The sequence below is a fragment of the Chiroxiphia lanceolata genome, chromosome Z, assembly GCF_009829145.1.
Source record: "Chiroxiphia lanceolata isolate bChiLan1 chromosome Z, bChiLan1.pri, whole genome shotgun sequence".
Classification (NCBI taxonomy): domain Eukaryota; kingdom Metazoa; phylum Chordata; class Aves; order Passeriformes; family Pipridae; genus Chiroxiphia; species Chiroxiphia lanceolata.
The window spans coordinates 1629750-1648177 of NC_045671.1; the positions used below are offsets into that span (position 1 = coordinate 1629750).

The 18428-nt window shown below is 50.5% G+C and overlaps 1 protein-coding gene across 3 annotated transcripts in view; it reads right to left on the bottom strand.

The window, feature by feature from the left end:
- Nucleotides 1-4597, bottom strand: part of CTIF (cap binding complex dependent translation initiation factor) — a 147757-nt gene extending 143160 nt beyond the window's left edge. For all 3 annotated transcript variants that reach the window (XM_032676105.1, XM_032676104.1, XM_032676103.1), the window contains exon 1: nt 4529-4597. The gene's annotated coding sequence lies outside the window, so the exon portion shown is untranslated. The remainder of the gene's footprint in view (nt 1-4528) is intronic.
- Nucleotides 4598-18428: the final 13831 nt, after the last annotated feature.

Genomic DNA, 18428 nt, shown 5'->3' on the forward strand with positions numbered 1-18428 from the left:
CTTCAAGCACAGCTCCAGCCTGAGTCCCCCACTGGGTCACAGGTCCTTCCAGGAAACCGGCTCCTCTCTCCATCACACGTCCTGCCAGGACCCTGCCAGCACGGGTTTCCCACAGTCACAGCCTCTTCTCAGGCAGCCCCCTGCTCCAGTGTGGACTCCTCCAGGTGGAACTCTGCACTCCAGTGGCCCTCCATGTGCTGCAGGGGCACAGCTGCCTCACCACGGGCTGCACCACGGGCTGCAGGGGAACCTCAGCTCCAGCGCCTGGAGCACCCCCTGCCTCTCCTTCTGCACTGCCCTGGGCATCTGCAGAGCTGTGTCTCTCCCATATTCTCACTCTGCTCTTCTCTGGCCAGACTTACACCTGCACTACAATTTTTTTCCTCCTTCAACACATTATCCCCAAGGCATCACTGCCACCTCTGATGGGCTCAGCTTTGGCCAGCGGCTGGTCCGTCCTGGAGCCCACTGGAATTGATTCTGTTGGACATAGGGGAAGTTTCTGATAGCTTCTCACAGAAGCCACCCCTGTAGCCCCACTGCTACCAAAACCTGGCCACGCAAACCCAACCCATCAATTAAAAGCACTGGTGAGAAATAAGAAGCTTGTGGGCACCTCCGTGCATCCTCGTGTCACCGAGGCACGATGTGACACCAGGAGATGGGGCACACCACACACAGCCACTCACCCCTGATCCCCATCCCACCATGGTCATATTACCCCACCCCTAACCCTTTCCATCCTGCTGGAAATGCAGATGGCTTCCACCACCCCAAATGGACGCAGCCATTCCAGGGAAGAAGATGAAGCTGAGCCAGTGCTGGTCTGCCACGGAGGAGACGCCCTCAATAAGCGTCTGCACGTTATGAAATACACCCATAGTAGCTTCCTGGCTGACAGGTGTGGCAGGATTTGGTCCTGCAGAGATAGCTGAGGCAGAAGTTTAGTTGTGCCACCAGGGTAGGTCCTCCTACCACCTAAGAAACCAGGTTCTTCTCCTCCTGGACCACAACTGCTACCTGCCCAGGGGACGGGGAGGCCAAGGGTTGTCTCTGTAGGAGAGGAGGTGGGAGCAGTCGCCTACCTGAAGTAAGCACAAGACTACTCACAGCCAACCTGTGGTGCCTAAAGCCTCAGAGGTCCATGGACTGCCTCAAAGGAGTCTCCAAAAGCTAACCCAAAACAGCAAAGATCTCAAATCCACTATTTTCCATAATAAATTTTCCTTAATCCATCCATGCTAGAGACACCATTCCAATTTCTGGCCACTGTTGAGGTACCTCTACATTGCAGAAGACAATGACAATGCAGAATCCAGCAAGCAGAGCAACCTTGGCATACCCCAAGGAAGATGTGAAAGAAACAAATCCTCTCTTTTCAGCACCAAAGTTGATGTTTTAATGCACAAAAGTTTTAAGAACATGCATTGTTGTTTCCATTTCAGTCTGAACTGAGCAGGAGACTTATTTCTCTTAGGATCACCAGCAAGAAATCTGTGTTGTAAATGAATATGTATATAAATACATGCACACATATGTATATAAATAAATGAAATAAAATAGCCAGGGTCTCAAACAAACATAAAATGATTGGCTAGCTACAGTAGCTCTTCATTTCATATGACTCAGTAATCTGGTAATTATACTCAGGTAGCAGAACTGCCCCTTCTCTCAGGAGTTTCACAACAACATCCCAAGGCATTTATGGAGATTATTTGTCCAGAAGCCTCAACACTTCCAAGATTTTAGTTGTTCTTTCCCCAGCATGATGGAGACCAAGAGCTACCCCAAACAGGGCATCAAACTGTTAACTCTGAAACTTAACAACAGTGTAACATAAATGTCTTAACGCTTCTGCCAAACTGAAGAACAATGATATCACTAACAATATTTAATGGCTCTATCAAAATAGACAGGTAGAAAGTTAAATGTGTCCCAAACAGCTCCCGAAAAAGCTCATCTGCTGCCCCAGCTTCCATAGAAACCACAGGGTCTTGCTATACTTTTAGCTATAGCTTCTCACAAATACACAGGACCCCAAAGACTCACTTGAGCAGCAAGAACATGAAATTAAATACAGTCCAGGAGGGTTTTCTTGCTGCTTTGTACAGACCTGCAGGCAAAAAATTCAACCAGTGATAACTACCACAATTTCACTCCGTTGCTTCCAAGCAGCAGCAAGGATGGCTGCAAGGAGAAACAGGAGAGAGACACACAAAATGATAAAGGAAAGGAGAGTCAGCACAGCAAAATTTGTCCTCACCAGGAGACCACAATAGAGCGAACTCAACGCAGCAGTTCACCCCACAGTGAGGGCACTCCGAGAGAGAAAAAATGGTATTATTCTCATGAAAGATCAAGTGATGAAGGAGAGACTTCTGGAGATAAAGCTCAGCACCTCGTCATCCTCCCTTCCACATTTTGGATCGAGGACTAACAGCTATCAAGTATGTTTTCACACTTTGCATACTATTTTTCATGGCTCTCAGGAACCCTTCATAGACCACTCCCATCCCATTTGTGGATGAGGTCGACTCAGCTATGGCAATGAATGTGCCAAACCCAGCCAAGCCACTCAGGTAGCTCACTCCTCTCCCAAATCCCATGGCAAGGGCAGTTCATCTCCACAAGCAGTTTCTACAGTCTCCCATCAGCTGGAGAGCTCCTGGGTGTTGGGTTTTACCCTCCAGCTCACCTGAGACAAGTCTCTTCCTCACATCACCTTCACCTGCAGCATCCAACTGCTGCTCCTCTGCCTTGAAAGCAACATGAGATCTTATAAATGATAAAAAGAAATGCACAGCCTGAGCTTCCCAAAACAGACACTGCTTGTCTCTCTGCCAAAGTTAACACACTTAACACAGGGAAACCACAGCCTGCAAATCTTACCCAAGGCTTCGGGGAATAAGATGCAGCACAAGGTTTTGCTTTTGGATCTCGGGTTCAGCAATGGCAGAGCAAAGCCTTTATGGTCCTCATGGGGAAAAATAATGTGGATGGACAAAATAAAATGGATTTTCCCACTCACTGCAGACAAAGTGTGAATATTTGCTTGCCAGTGTCACATAAGCCATAAGCAGAGCAGAATGTTTCCCTCTCCATCCCATGCAGCACCCTCCTGTCAGCATCTGGATGCTCAGAGGATGCTCCATCATCAAAAAGCCTTCCTAGATTTTGGAGAGGAGGGAGTGTTAAATCACCTGGTCTTATTTTGGCATCTTTGCATTGAAAGAAACAACCTGCAAGCTCAGTATATCCTCTGCTTCCTTCCACCTCTTTCATTTTTGTTAACAAGGCCGTGATTTCAAGCTTCATCCCATAACCCGCCTGAGTGGTGGAGAGAGAGCAGCGTGGACTACTGGAGCAGGAATGAAGGTGGCACATATGGACATGTGGAAATGGCCTATTTGAAAGGAGCAACCAGGTCCCGTGGCACTGCAGCCCTCCTCATCATGCTGGGAAACAGCACCTGCCACTTTCCAAACTGATGGCATTACTGCCTCATACCACGTGGGGGTCTCACTGGTGGGGGTCTCACCCCTTCCAGAGGAGCCTGACACAAGGAACAGCCCCAGGAGATGAGAACCTCAGCCTCATTCTACAGAAAAACAACTCCAAGGACTGAGATTTGAGGCACTGGGACTCCTGTGACACACAGCAACTGTGCCTCCAGCCCTTCAGCATTGCTGGGGGCAGCTGCAGCAAAAAGCATCCCAGGACTGCCGGCTGCCCCGCTGCCACAGCATCTGTTGTCCCCTACTGTCACCCACGGCCCCCGAGACCACGTGCAGCCAGAGTGACTCTGCAGGAAAACGATAACCATAAAATAACAACAAAACAGGGTCCCCAGGGAGCCCTCGCTCACTGCACCCAAACTCAGCCCGACGCCAAGGATGGGCAAAGCACCTCCTGGGAGGTGGGAGACTGCTCCCAGCCCCGGACCCCCCCGCAGCGGGCATCCTACCGGGAATGTCCCCCCCCCCTCCAAGGTGCTCAGTTGGCACCTTTGTGCCTGCGGATGCTGCTGTGCGGGATCCGCCGCCGGCTCTGCCGCGGCGGGGACCGCGATGGGCGACGCTTCACTGCGATGGGGACGCGATGGGGTCCCTCTGTTTTTGTCCACGGGGGGCTCGCCGCGGCGGGAGGGGGGAGGCCAGTCCTGCCCTTCGCCAGCCTAACGGAGCGGCCGGGAAGCTTCCAGAGGCCGGGAGCACAGCCGAGCGCAGCCCCGGAGCTCTCCGCGACCGCTCCCGCTGGAAGGGGCACATGTCGGGGGGGGGCTCCACGTCCGCGCACGGGCTGTCACCGAGCAGGGGGGGACCCCCCCGGGGACGAGGCCGCCCGGGCACCGCCACCACCGAGACCTGCCCCGAAACCGGCTCCATCCGCAGCGCGACCCTCCTCCCCGCGGGGTTCGGGTGTTTCCACGGGAGACAAAAGCCGGGATGCGCCCCCCCCCCCCCCTCCTCCCGAACCTTACTCCCCCCCTCGGCGCTGCTGTGTCACGTCCCCCCCGGGCCGGGCTTACCGTGCGGGGCCGGGCGCGGTCAGTGCCCCGACGGGGCGGTCATGGGCGCCGCGCCGGGTGCGGGGGGACGGCGGGGGGACGGCGGGGGCACCGCCCGGCAGGACGCACCAGCTCCGGCTCCGGGCTCGGCGGAGGGACGGGCCGGGGCGGCGGGGAGTGACGCGCCGAGCCCCGCCCGCCGCCGGCCCTGCCGGGAGATGTAGTGCGGGACCGGCCCGGCCTGGCCGCCCCGCGGGGCTCCGGCCGGGGTACGCCGCATCTCTGCACGCACGGGGGTCTGAGGGGACCCCCCCCCCACATCCTGCACCCCCGCATCCCACCCTCCGGGCTCTGACAAGGACACCCCCCCCTCCCGGATCCCACACCCCCCGGGGATCTGAGAGGGGCGCCCCGCGTCCCGCACCTCCGGGCGCTGAGAGGGAGACACCGCGTCCCTGCACGCGCGGGGGTCTGAGAGGGACTCCCCACATCCCCGCATCCCACGGCTCCGGCAGGGAGCCCCCCGCGTCCCGCACCCTGGGCATCAGAGAGGGACGCCCCCCAGATCCCGCACCCATGCAGGTCTGACGGACCCCCTCCAGATGCCGCGCTCTGGGGATCAGAGAGGGGAACCCCCCCACATCCTGCACCCCGGGGCTCTGAGAAGGACCCCCCGGATCCCACACCCTGAGGATCTGACAGAGACACCCCAGGTCCCCACACCCCGGCACCCCCAGTCACCGAGCCCCCAACCCGTCAGTGCGGGTGAGAGACCAGCCAGAGCTCAGAGCAGCGTTTGGGGTGGGACTAACCCATCCGATACACAGCACCCAGGGACAACACTGGGATTCTCATGTCTCTGCCCATATCGTTTGGGATTCAGCTCAGAGCCGCACCCTCTCCCATCCTACCTCCTCACAGCCAAGCAGCATCCAGCTGGGCTTTAAGGAGGGGGCTCTAAACTGGGCTTAAAGGAAAGAAACTGCAAGTGTTTCATTGAATCACTGAATGGTTGGGTTGGAAGGGACCTTAAAGATCAGTCTGATCCACCTCCCTCTAATCCTGCTCTCTGCCAGTTTTAAGCCATTCCCCATTGTCCTCCAGGCACTTGTCCGTCCAGCTCTCCTGGAGCCCCTTTAGGCACTGGAAGGGGCTCTCAGGTCTCCCTGGAGCCTTCTTTTTTCCAGGTGAACCCCCCCAGCTCTCCCAGCCTGGCTCCAGAGCAGAGGGGCTCCAGCCCTCAGAGCATCTCCGTGGCCTCCTCTGGACTGGCTCCAGCAGCTCCAAGTCCCTGTGCTGTTGTTCCCCAGGGCTGGAGGCAGCTCTGCAGGTGGGGGTCTCACCTGAGGGGGCAGAGGGGCAGAATCCTCCCCTCCCCTGCTGCCCACGCTGTGGGATCAGCCCAGGGCATGGGGGGTTCTGGATACCAGCACACACGTCTGGGGCATGTGGAGCTTCTCACCCACCAACATCCCCAAGTCCTTCTCCCCAGGGCTGCTCTCAATCCATTCTCCACTCAGTCTGTATTTGTGCTTGGAGTTACTATGACCAACGTGCAGGACATCGCTTTTGGCCTTGTTCAATTTCATGAGGTTTGCACGGGTCCACCTCTCAGGTTTCTCAGGGTCCCTGTGGATGGCAGATAAACCAAGTTTTTCTATATAAACACAGAAAATTCTGAGACAAGACATGTAAACCCCAGAATTTAAACACATTTTAAACACCCCTCTAGCCAGCCAGATCCCTTCAGCCCCTTCAGACCTGCCCAAAACCACCAAGAGATGTTCATACAGGCAACTGAAACCACATTCTCCTTCCCACATCAGGTTCCCAAAAACACCCACCCGGCAATCATGCCCCTTTTCTTGTTGCATGGGTTGTATTCAAGAGGTTAACTCAATTTCGAGCCGTGGATTCTTTGTTGCTCCCTGCCTAGCTGTGCCGTCACACTCGTCCAGATAAATGGATCACGTTAATGAACATCAACGGAAGGACCGCAGCCATAAATTCACCAGAATCGTTGGCCTCTGAAGAAACCTTAATTCTACTTTGACAGCAAAATCGGATTCCAAAGATCTCTCTCCCTGCTGTGCTTTATTTTGGGCCGTATCGTTTTGCTGGGCAGGTTGTCATGGCAACCTGATATTCACTGGAGGGTGGCTGTAATTGGGAGAGCACATTGTTAATTTAGCTCCAGAATTTTTTTTTTTTATTATTATTTTTGTTGTATTTTAAGCAAAGGGGAACTGCCTGGCTTTTCATATTTTTATCTATGAACATGCTATGGTTTAATTATTAATCTGAGTGCCAATAGCACCACTCCAGTGACGGTTGAGCTGCTGTGCAGAGCTCATGGGGGCAGACAACAGCTCTGCCCACATCCCTTTTTCTCCGCTCATCTCCTCACACAGCTTCCCCACATCTCCTCCAGCCCCCAAGCCCCCAATCCGAGAGCCCCCAGGCCCAGGCTTTCACAGGGATGCTCCTGGTGCATGGAGGTGGGACTGGGGGGGAAAAAAAGGGTTAGATCTGCTCTCATGTTAATGATAATTTTTTTGGAATTCCAGTGCGTCTGGAATCATCAACTTTAACCTGATAAAAATTCATCTCAGATGGTTATTTAGAGCAACTCACCCTCTTTGGAGAACACCAGCTCCTAATATTAATCGTGTGAACAGGATGACACGTGTGCATCCAGCTCCTGGGTGGGCACAGCAAATCCTGGCCCCGCATGGTGGGACCTCTCTGTGCATTTCCCTCCTGCCCCAACCTGCTCAAGGCATCCTTGGCCTGGAGACATCACAGGATTCCACCAGGCGCTCACCTGCATCCTTGCTGGAAGCAGGAGGGTGGCAGGATGGGGGGTGTGGTTCACCCAGATGGATCCAGGCACACAGCTTCCAGCCTGAGATTTTTGGGAAACGACCCGTCCCTCAGAGCACGGCGTCTGTGGGAGTGTGGGAGGGAGTCGGATTCATTCCTCTAGTGTGTGTGTGGGGAATTTGGACAGGGATAACACTAGGGTGACTAAAGGTAAGCCCAGAGATGGGTGCTGGGCAGCATCATTCCAAGGAAAAGGTGCCATCTCTGTCACCTCACCCAGTGCTCCCACCCTCCGTGTGGGTTTGAAGCTCCACGGCCATGCTGCTCTTGGTGTTCATCATTAACGTGTCCCAACAGGAAGAAAGGGCAGCTTTCCGGTACCTGGGGATTTTTCTCCAGGAGCTGGCACAGCTCCAGGTCCAAAGAGCAAAGCAGAGCTGCTGGTCCCATTCCCAGGCAGGTGCAACCCTGCTCCCCTCTGCTTGGTCCCTCAGCCCCTCCAACCTGCACATCCCAGCCTCTTCCTGTCATCCCTGCTTCTGGCTTAATCCCGTCACAGCTCAGAAAGGAGGGAAGTTGGGATAGGAGAGGATTTCTGCTTAAAATAGAAAAAAAAAAAAGAGAGGAAAAAAAAGAGATGAGTCGTAAGAGCCAGGGATGGAGGAGGGAACAGAAACATCCTTCTTTCAAGGAAAAGATGCTGTGGCTGCTGTTCTGGGTACCATATGCCAGGTAATAACACAAGATGACTCAGTGTTTGGGAAATTAAATTGGCTCTTTATTAAAAGCCTGTATTTAGGGAGGTAGTGAGGTGCCAGGGGAGTTCCTGCATCGCCTTAGCAGAGGGAATTCAGGCAGGCTGTCTGGCTCCTTATGCTGCTAAGCATGGAGTCCACAGGGTGCTGGGACACGTATCCTGCCTCAGCATCCTCCCAGAGCTGCTCCCGGGGAAGCACTGAGCATCTTTGGGAAGATCTTAGGAGCTTTTCCTAAGCTCTCCCCTACGTAATTCAGTGGAAACTGGTGGATCTCTGCCAGTGGGAAATGCTCCAACCTCAAGATTTCTGTCCCAGGAAAATAGCAAGAGGCGGAAAGAGCAGCCAGGGACACAAAGTTATTTGAGAGCACAAACTGCAACCCAAAACATGCTGTGCCAAAGTCTGGCCTTGCCATGGCAATACCCTTCAAAATGCCTTAGCAATGATGGGAATCTGCTGATTCGGAGGGGAAATACAGAATATTTACAGAGAGTATTTACAAAGTACCTTGCTCATAGCTGTGGTGTGCTGGTAGCTTGGCACTCCCTCTCTAGCTTGGAGCAAATCTTGGCTTCCGAGAGTGTAGCTGAAGGCAAAATCCAGCGTACTGTGTTCTGCTCAAATTATACATCCCCTGCATGGAAAGCTCAGCTATACATACAGGTAGGTGCTGTAAAAATAAACTCAAGAAGGTGAGAATTCTTTTCTTCTTCCCCAAGTCCTTCTGGCATAGGTGGGATGACGGGGATGTCTGCCAGGATGGAGACACAGCGGTGCCCTCAGTGGGTTTCTAAGAAGTGACCGTGGCCATTAAGTGCTTAGATGCTCCCTCAGAGATTTCTACAGGAAAATAAGCTCTTAAAATAGTTGGATCAACAATCTTCCTGCCAGAATCAGAGTGATCATTATTTTGGTCGGGCTGCAGTTGAATTGAAAGCAAATAGACCTCCTTTAAAAACACAAATAATAGACCTACTGTAGGAGAGAAGGACTGGAGACAGACAAGGTCTTTATTCCCATCCTGACAGAGTCTGAGTGAGTGGCTCTGTCCTCCTTCCTGAGTGTGGAGATCTCTGTCTGTGCCTGGGAGTACAGTGGTGGTGGATGTGGGGTTCCAGAAGTCCCTCCTCCATCCAAATCTTATGGAGTGGGACAGCCTGGAAGAAAACCTAGAGAGGAATTGAGGTGATGGGGTGTGAATGTGGCCAGCCAGGATGTTCGTGGCAGAAGAGACAGCACCAAACTGTCAATATTCTCTCATATACATACATATATATATATATGTATGCATATATATATATATGCATATACATATGCATATATATACATATATATATATATATAAAATAAAAATCAAATATCAGAGCATGGTACCCATGGGTGAAGCAATGCGAGGAGAAGGTGGTTTTGAAATGCTGAGTGTGGGGACAAGCTCCTTCCCCCACTTCTCAGTTATTTTTAGAAAGGCATTTGTATCCAGCACAGTAATCAGTGTGCCAAGGCTGTTTGCAAGTCAAGGCTAAATTCACTGCTATTTGGGGAAGGCCTGAAACAGGGATGGCCCAGGCTCCTGGAGAGCTGGGTTTGTGGGGTCTGCTTTGCTGCAGATGGGTTGAAATCCTGCTCTGATGCTGGTTTCCATACTACAGGTGAGAAGATGCAGCTCAGAACATTTGGATATTCTCCTTGACCTCCCACATAGCTTAAAATAATAACCTTAATTTCCTGTATTTCACATAATTCAGTTGAATAATGAGACTACCTGGACATAGCTCATTACCTTCCTCCCCCGATTTAATTCACATCTTTGGATTAAAGAGGCCTTAGAAATACAAAGCATGATTATCCAGGTAAGAACAAATTACCAATTTAAAGGATCACCATGATTCCAACCACAAGGATTTGCAAAGGTCAGGCTGCTGAGGAAGCTGAGCCAAGAGCTGGAAGAGGAAGTGCAAGGATTTGGGATGGGTGATGAAGGATGTCCTTCCATGCTGGGCAAGGATAGGATCCTGTCAGATGCCTCCATAGGGTGACAGAAAACATCTCTCACAGGGACATCAACAACTCCAGGTTTGCCGGAGAAGGGAGTTCAAATTAATTGACAAGTGTGTTTTGCAGAGGCATGGCTGGCCAGGGAATATTCCAGTAACCCAGAAATACGTCTCTCTTCCTCTGGCTGCAAATAGGATTTTTTTCCATAATCCCTTATTGTGGATATTAATTCCATCAGAGGATTGCAATGCTGCTTACACGGGTGCAGAGAGAAGGAACTGCTAATTGTTGGGGTGGGAGAAGAAGTAGGGGAATTTCACTGGGTGAGGGATGTGGGAAATCTAGGGCACTGGATGGAGAACAAGAGCAAAAGGCTCTTCTAATTTTCATCTCCAGGGACACCTTATTGTGGCCTTTCAATACTTAAAAGGGGGCTTAGAAGAAAGGTGACAGCAGACTTTTTAGTAGGTGCTGAAGTGATGGGATATGGGGGAATGTTTTTAAACTGAAAGAGAGTGGATTTAGATTAGATATAAGAAGATTTTTACAGTGAGGGTGGTGAGTCCCTGGCACAGGTTGCCCAGAGAAGCTGTGGCTGCCCCTGGATCCCTGTCCAAGGCCAGGTTGGATGGGGCTTGGAGCAACCTGGGCTAGTGGAAGGTGTCCCTGCCCATGGCAGGGGGTGGAATGAGATGTGATTTAAGGTCCCTTCCCACCCAAACCATTCTGTGAGTGTATGACTGCCATTTCATCACTTGGTATATTCTGTGCAGGCAATCTTAGTGACAACATTAATTTTTAAGCAATCTGCAGCCCCAAAAGTCTGCCTGGAATGATGTAGTAGCAAGGAGACTAAAACTGAGAGGCTTTGGAGGAAAGCCAAGCTTTAGGCAAGGTTGAGCACCAGTGCTCTGGTCCTGGGTACACTTTTAATCTGAAACAAAACTGTGTAGAGGAGGCTGGGCACCACACTGAGCTGTGATAGCTGCACCATATGAGCTGGCTCTGCCAGAGCCAGGGCTAGGACAGATGTGGGGCTGGTAGCCCAACCCTTGGCTGCAGAGGGGTAGAAGGCAGTATGACTCAGTGGGCTTGGTTTTGGGTGAGCTGGGTTGCTGGTGAGGATAGATGAAAGCCTTCAGTTCTCAGCTTCAGCTTTACACCTGTGAAACAGGCACAGTCTGCCAACTCTGTTGGTAAAGCACTTTGTGAGTCAGCTTTCACCAGGTGTAAATCACCCCTGTGTTTGTAGGGATGCCAGCAGCCCCGGGTGAGCCAGGACTGAGAGAGACTCTTTGAACATCTGTCTCTGGTCCTTAGGACAAGTCCTAGGAGAAAATCTCCATCTTTGGAAAAATGAGAAGTTTAAGGGTGCTGCAGTCCTGTGGCTCATCTCCTTCAGGCTGGTGGCAGCTTCCTTGCCTGGTCTTGGGTTAATCCAGGATCTGGTGGGGAAGAGCCTGTCCAGGAGGCTTTCACCAAACACTTACTGACGCCAGCAGTCCAGGTTCTTGCTTCTCCTGCTCCTGGGAGCCCACATCCTCTGCACTCACCTTCCTTCACCCTGTGTTATCTCTCACTCATCTTCTAATGATGCCTTTCCTGGCCCTGACTCACCTTCTGATATGGAGATACTCCCTCTCCCCCCAAATCCTCTCTCTATTCTACCTACCAGCAGAGCCACCCCAAAAAAGAAGGAGGATTGGCAGCAAACAGCTCTCCAGCACCCATCAAACATGGGAGAGCCTGGAAAAGGTGTGTTTTTGTCAAGTAAGTACTGTTTATATATTATGTGCAAAGGAGAAACCATCAGGGTCTCTCAGACCCTGTTCCCCCAAGGAGAAGAACTTACACCCCTCCTTCCACCAGGGAAATGCCTCAGAGCACCTGAGTCTTTCATCCTCTTTTTCCCACTGGGCATCTCCACACTGTGAAATGATAGTCCTTAACCACACAAACTTGTGGTTTCCACATGCCAGCAGGTCAGGCTGAGCAACGGCAAGAGCCCAGGATTTGTCCTTTGTCTGTTAGTAAAACAAACAAGCTTATCTTCAGAAGCTTCTTATCACATGGTTTTGGTAAAAATACACCCTGCTGAGGTACTCACCTCCCTTCCTCAGGAACTGCCAGCTACCCCAGTTTCAGCCCCACTGCCTTCCCAGTAAGGTGACTGGGAAGGAAAGGGAAACATTTTCATTCCCTGCTTGCTGCAAAAGTAGTTAGAAAAAAAAAAAAAAGGGTTTGACACGTTCTTGCTTTTGATAGGAGAAAAAAGAGATAACAATATCAAACCACAGGCAAGCCAGGCATATGGCAGGTATTTTATCATGCTCTGGCCTTTGGGAATCAGAGCAGGGTAGGTTTATATTAACCACGCTGGGACAGAATATAGACACGCTGTAGATATCCTCATACCTCCACACAGGACAGCAGACACATGAGACGGAGATTTGAAGCTTCCTGTCATACTGTCCTCCCTAGGATAGACACTGCTTAAAGATTTGACTGTTTGAGAGCAAAACTTCTATTTATCTGCCCCCAGTTCCACAGTGCATGAAGTCAGAAATGACAGGAATAGCAAAAGATCTTTTCACCTTGCTCGGGCTGACACTTTTCACCCCTCCAAGCTGGAGCCTGTCCCTGTGGCTCAGGGAAGGACCAGAGGGGCTGGGGGAGCCTGACCTTGAATGTTTCCAGGGATGGGGCATCCGCCACCTCTCTGGGCAACCTGTGCCAGTGCCTCATCACCCTCGTTGTAAAAAACTTCTGCCTTATATCTAATCTAAATCCACCCGCTTTTAGTTTAAAATGATCACCCCTCGTCCTATTGCAACAGGCTCTGGTGAAAAGTTTGTCCCCAACACTGCATCCTGGTTTGCTAATGGCTCTCAGATTTCTCATGATTTTTCCTATAAAAATCCTCCAAATGCCATAAAAAAAGCAGTAAGCTTTTTCAGAGCTTTCTCTGTAAAATAAACTTGCTTTTCTAATACATCCCTGGAGTATGACGGTGCTGTACCCCAGCTGGAGACCCCCAGGCAGGGATGGTTCCACACCACCCTGGCTTTCCTAGGTACCAGGACTTGACTGTTTTCCCCAGGGATAGGACAGAGGGAGATGTTTTCCTAGGTTTCCTTCCTCTATTGAGTGAGGAAATTTCCTTTGTTTCAGAAGTGACAGCAAAATCTGGGAAGATGCTGAGTTCATCTTTGCTTAGCTTTGCTCCTATGAATAATTATTAGCAGGTCTTTGTAGCTAGACCAAGGATGAACAGGCACAGCCTGCTTCAGTCAGCAGATATTCCAGTGTCCCTTCTTCTACTTCCGAAATAAAATGTCTAATTTAACTTAATTTCTAAATTATCCTAATTAAAAAGAACTAGCAACACAATTAAGTGCACTCTGCAGAGAGAAACTGCTTTCTTCAAGGGAAAATAATCATGAAAGACCTGCTTTTGGATTCCAGATAACACAGCTTCCAGCAGATAATGTTTAATTTCTATACATAACAACCCCATGTTTTCTGGCTGGGCTTTGTTCAGAGGGGCTGAAGTGCAGGCTGTTAGGGGAACAGTAGACTCAAACCATCATTCTATCATTTGGGTCCTGGATCTGAGAAAATCCCTATTGATTAGAAACTGATGATATTTGCAAGGCCCTTCCAACCATTTGGAGAAGCAGGGTATTGCTAAGCCAGGCACCTCAAAATCCTCAGCATCTTGCAGAAAACCATGAGATTTTGGATTCTACAAGGGATTGTAGTGACAGGACAAGGGGGAATGGCTTCCCATTGCTGGAGGGCAGGGTTAGATGGGATATTGGGAAGGAATTCCTGGCTGTGAGGGTGGTGAGGCCCTGGCACAGGTTGCCCACAGAAGCTGTGGCTGCCCCTGGATCCCTGGAAATGTCCAAGGCCAGGTTGGACGGGGCTTGGAGCAACTTGGGCTAGTGGAAGGTGTCCCTGCCCATGGCAGGGGGTGGAATGAGATGTGATTTAAGGTCCTTCCCACCCAAACCATTCTGGGGTTCTGTGATTCTAGAATAGATTAGTGAAGTTGGAAGGGACCTCCAACAGCCATCTGTCCAGGTTCTGAGCATTTATGGAGCACTTAGCAATCCCATCGGGGAAAATCCTTTCTTAATGCTAAATTTGATTCAGTTTTGGATTCTGTTAAGCTGTAAGGAAGGGCAGCAAATATTGTCAGAGTCACGCCAGCGTCACTGCCAGAGCACGGTGATGGGAAATAATTTTCTACAGTCTTAAAAAACAAAGAAGCCTGGTCTCTTTTCCCAAGCAAGGCATTCTCCTGAAGGGGATTTGACTTCAGAAAGGGATGAACTTTGCTACAAAAATAGCCCTGAAAAATTCTTCTTCTATTTGTTCTCTCCAAGACACAGCATTTGCAATTGAACAAGAAATTATCAAGAAATACAGGGATGCATGGCAGGACATGAAAGATGGACAAATTTAGCTGCAAGCATTTAAGAGCAAAGAGAATTAAGGGTGTGGGACCAGGGGCTGTGGTGGATTCCTCATCATATGGAGTCTTTAATCATGTTGTTTCTTTTTTTGGGTGCATTTAATAGAGGCTTCTAAAACAGTGTGCTGGGGCTTAAATGAAACAGTGGGTATTGTGTGGGGATCACGGGGTGGGGCCCTTTGGGCTGCATAAGAGGAGGAATCAGAGGAGACCGTCCCTCCTGGCCCTGGCTCAGCAAGTCTGTTCCTGCTCACCTCCGGAAAGATCCACATGCAAACATCACCTTGGAAATCCCGGATAAATTATATTTGGGTGTGCTGGGATGCAAAGGGAAACGTCAAAGCTCGTGGCATCCCTGGCTGTGACAGGGCTGTGGCCACCCTGAGAGGGTACTGAGGGGAAAACAGATGAGTTAAAATCACAGAGTCACAGGATGGTTTGGATTAGAAAGGACCTTAAGGATCATCCAGTCCAATCCCCCTGCCATGGGCAGGGACACCTTTCACTAGAGCAGGTTGCTCCAAGCCCAGACCAACCTTGCCTCGAACACTTCCATGGAACACTGTCTGGAAAGAAAGAGCTTTGGTTGCAAAGAGATTTGAGTGTGTATGAACAAAATGGGCTCTTTCGCCAAGAAAGGTTGGGCCAGATGATCCTTGAGTCCCTTCCCAACTGTGATTCCGTGATTCTATGGTCCCTGACAGTGCTGCAAGCCCAAAGACCAGATAACATGTACAATGGCCCCAAGTAGCCAAGATACTTCCAACATATACAAGCAGGTTTCTGATTCCCGTTTTCAGCATTAAATTGTAGCTTGTCAGTGTCTTTGCCTCCTGCTACCTGACTCCTGTGGGGTCAAACGGTTTGGCAGAGGAGTTAATACACCACGTCCACACAAATAATGTGGTGTATTTATAAGATAAAATATCAGGAAGAAATATTGGAAGGATCCACATAATATATGGGAATATGTACAGGTAGAAATTCTTGGCTGTGAGGGTGGTGAGTCCCTGGCACAGGTTGCCCAGAGAAGCTGTGGCTGCCCCTGGATCCCTGGAAGTGTCCAAGGCCAGGTTGGATGGGGCTTGGAGCAACTTGGGATAGTGGAAGATGTCCCTGCCCATGGCAGGGGGGTGGAACAACTTGAGGTTTAATGTCCTTTCCAACCCAAACCATTCTGGGATTCTCTAAGTCCTGATACTATTATATTACTCCCCATAATAATGAGAATATATAATTCCTCAGAGCAGCAGAGGCCCTTTTTGTCACTGGGGGCACAAAAACAAGGGCAAGAGTGAGGAGCTCCTCCCTGCTTCCACTGGACTCACTAACTCCATGTCAAGCACATGCCCTGCAGACCCACAGCCCCATCCTTCCCTATCCCCTTCCTCCTCATAACATCCCAACCTGTCTGAGAGAAGAGCAGGGAACCAGCTGCCTCTCCTGCCCCAGCAACCCCACATCCCACACCACATCCAAGGGCAGCTCCAGCTCTGAACAAAGCAGGGATCAGCCTTTGGAACCGCCGCCCTGGGCTCCTGCTGCAGTTCACGGCAGGTGAAACGTGCCAGCCAAGTTTACACAAAGCATAGTCAAACAGAGCTGGGTTCCTGCCTCTGAGCCCTCAGCTGCAGCAGCTGCTGTTTTCTTGGCTTTCTGTAGGTTTCATGCTGTAGTTTGTCACACGGAGAACAATTTAACAGCAATGCTTGTGGCCACGGTGAGAAAAGGTTCTCACTACTGTGACCCTGATACACCTGTAGCCTCCTCTTCCCAGCCCTTTTCCCCACATCTGAGCCTTTGCTGGCAGCAGCCAAGCCCCAGAGCCACCTGAGTCAGGCCCTGAACAAGCACTGAGAGGAGCTGGTCTTGTTCCTCTGCAGTTTTAGCACACAGCTTGTTCCAGCCTTGGATGTTTGCAGCTTGTGAGCTAGAGGTGTTTGCTGACACGGGTTATTCCCGTTCACCCTCTGGCCCGAGGACACTCAGCAGAAACACAGCTGCTGATGTGTTCACCTGGGTGCTCAGAAAACTAACCTGGAGCCACATTTCTCCAGGAATGCTACTGAAACACACAATGTATTTGACCACATCTCTCCAAGGCCGGGTTGGACGGGGCCTGGACCAACCTGGTTTAGTGGAAGGTGTCCCTGCCTATGGCAGGGGGTTGGAATGACATGGGCTTTCTAGCCCAAACCAGTCTGGGATTCTGTGATTCTTAGAGACCATCACCCTCAGCATCTCCAGTTGTGCAGTAACTGTGGTACCACATCCTTGCCTGGACCCCTTTTCCCATACAGGTTCCCACTGCTCCCATAACCACCCTCTGGCAACAGTGACATCAGGATATTTTTCTTGTGGATCTGGTTGAGCAGAGAAAGAAATCTCATTTGGAAAAAAAAAAAAAGGTGGGGTGTGTGTTTTTTATTTAAACCTTTTCGTTCTACTCAGAGTAAGTCTGGCAGAATCCCCCTTTATTGAATGGCTCTTTGGTTTAGCACAAACCCAAATATTCCTGTGCTGCAGAATGGCATTTGCTGTTCCAGTGTGAGTCCCGGGGATGCTCTTTTGCATCCCAAATGGCACCAGCTTCAAAAATAGAAATGGTTCTGTTTAATTGCCCAAACATTGGTGTTTTGTGCCATCTGAGACACCCTAAAGCATCTGCAGGGGCGACACAGCACCTCCACTACACACCAGTGGGCAGATCTCAGAGCATCCCAGGAGCTGGATCCCTGTGTCCTTGCAGCTGAACCTGTTCTAAAATATCTCAAAATCTTACTCTACAAGACCAAAACAGGTGTCTGGGCACACCATAAACTGAGAAAACATTGTAAAGTTCACATTCAATCCACACCGAGGTGTGAGTTTTCCCTCTCCACCCTCACCTGTCTCTCACCCCCCTGGTCTTCCTCCCACCTCCACCACTTGGCCTTCCTGTGTGTGGCAGAAAGGAGGCAAGAAAGAGAAAAGAGATCTCTCCTGTGGGTCCCAACTCCAACTTGCACAACACAGCCTTGGGCAGGGCAAGAAACCCTCCTCAGGAGCTGCCAAACCTCTAATTTGAGTATCCTGTGTCCCTGCCGGGGTCAGTGGGGAGGAGCAGGCTCCTCCTTGGGCAGGAAGGAGCCCCTCCCTGTGGAGACCCAAGAGGTGATTAGACGCCCACGAACCTCCTCTGTTTTTGCCTGGTAGGAAGCTCCCTGCCCCTCTGACCTCGTCAAGCTTTAGGATTTGAGACACAGTAAGTCAGCTGCATCCTTTCACCCCCCAAATGCCTGGACCTCCTGGCTGTGTTATCAACAACACTGTTGCATGGTTTGTTCCAAAGGCTTTACAGTCACATCAAGCCCAAAGACCAAGCTTCAAATTTTGCCCTACCTGTGAGTTATGGAGATAGAAAATTGGGAAAGGGGGAAATTAAAAAAAAAAAAAAAAGACACCAAGCCAAGCTTCAATACCTAGGTTCTTCACGCTGATTAGTGAAAAGAGCGGGAAAAAAGTGTGTTTTATTTTAAGCAAAAGTCCTACTTCTCCATGAGTCTGTCCTTGACCAGAAGATGGGATGAAAAATGAAATATTGGTATATCTACAGATGGGATCATATTTAATGCACACACTAGGAATAAGAACAAAAGACCCACAATCAAACCAATGCCATCAGGAGAGGTTACCACTAACTACAACACTGAACTGAATGATATTTGGATGATCTGGAATGAGTATGTCCTTCAGGAATTTGGAACAGACAGATCTCTTGCTCTGTTTTGAGACTGGAGCCCCTCTGCTCTGGAGCCAGGCTGGGAGAGCTGGAGAAGAGAAGGCTCCAGGGAGACCTGAGAGCCCCTTCCAGGGCCTAAGGGGG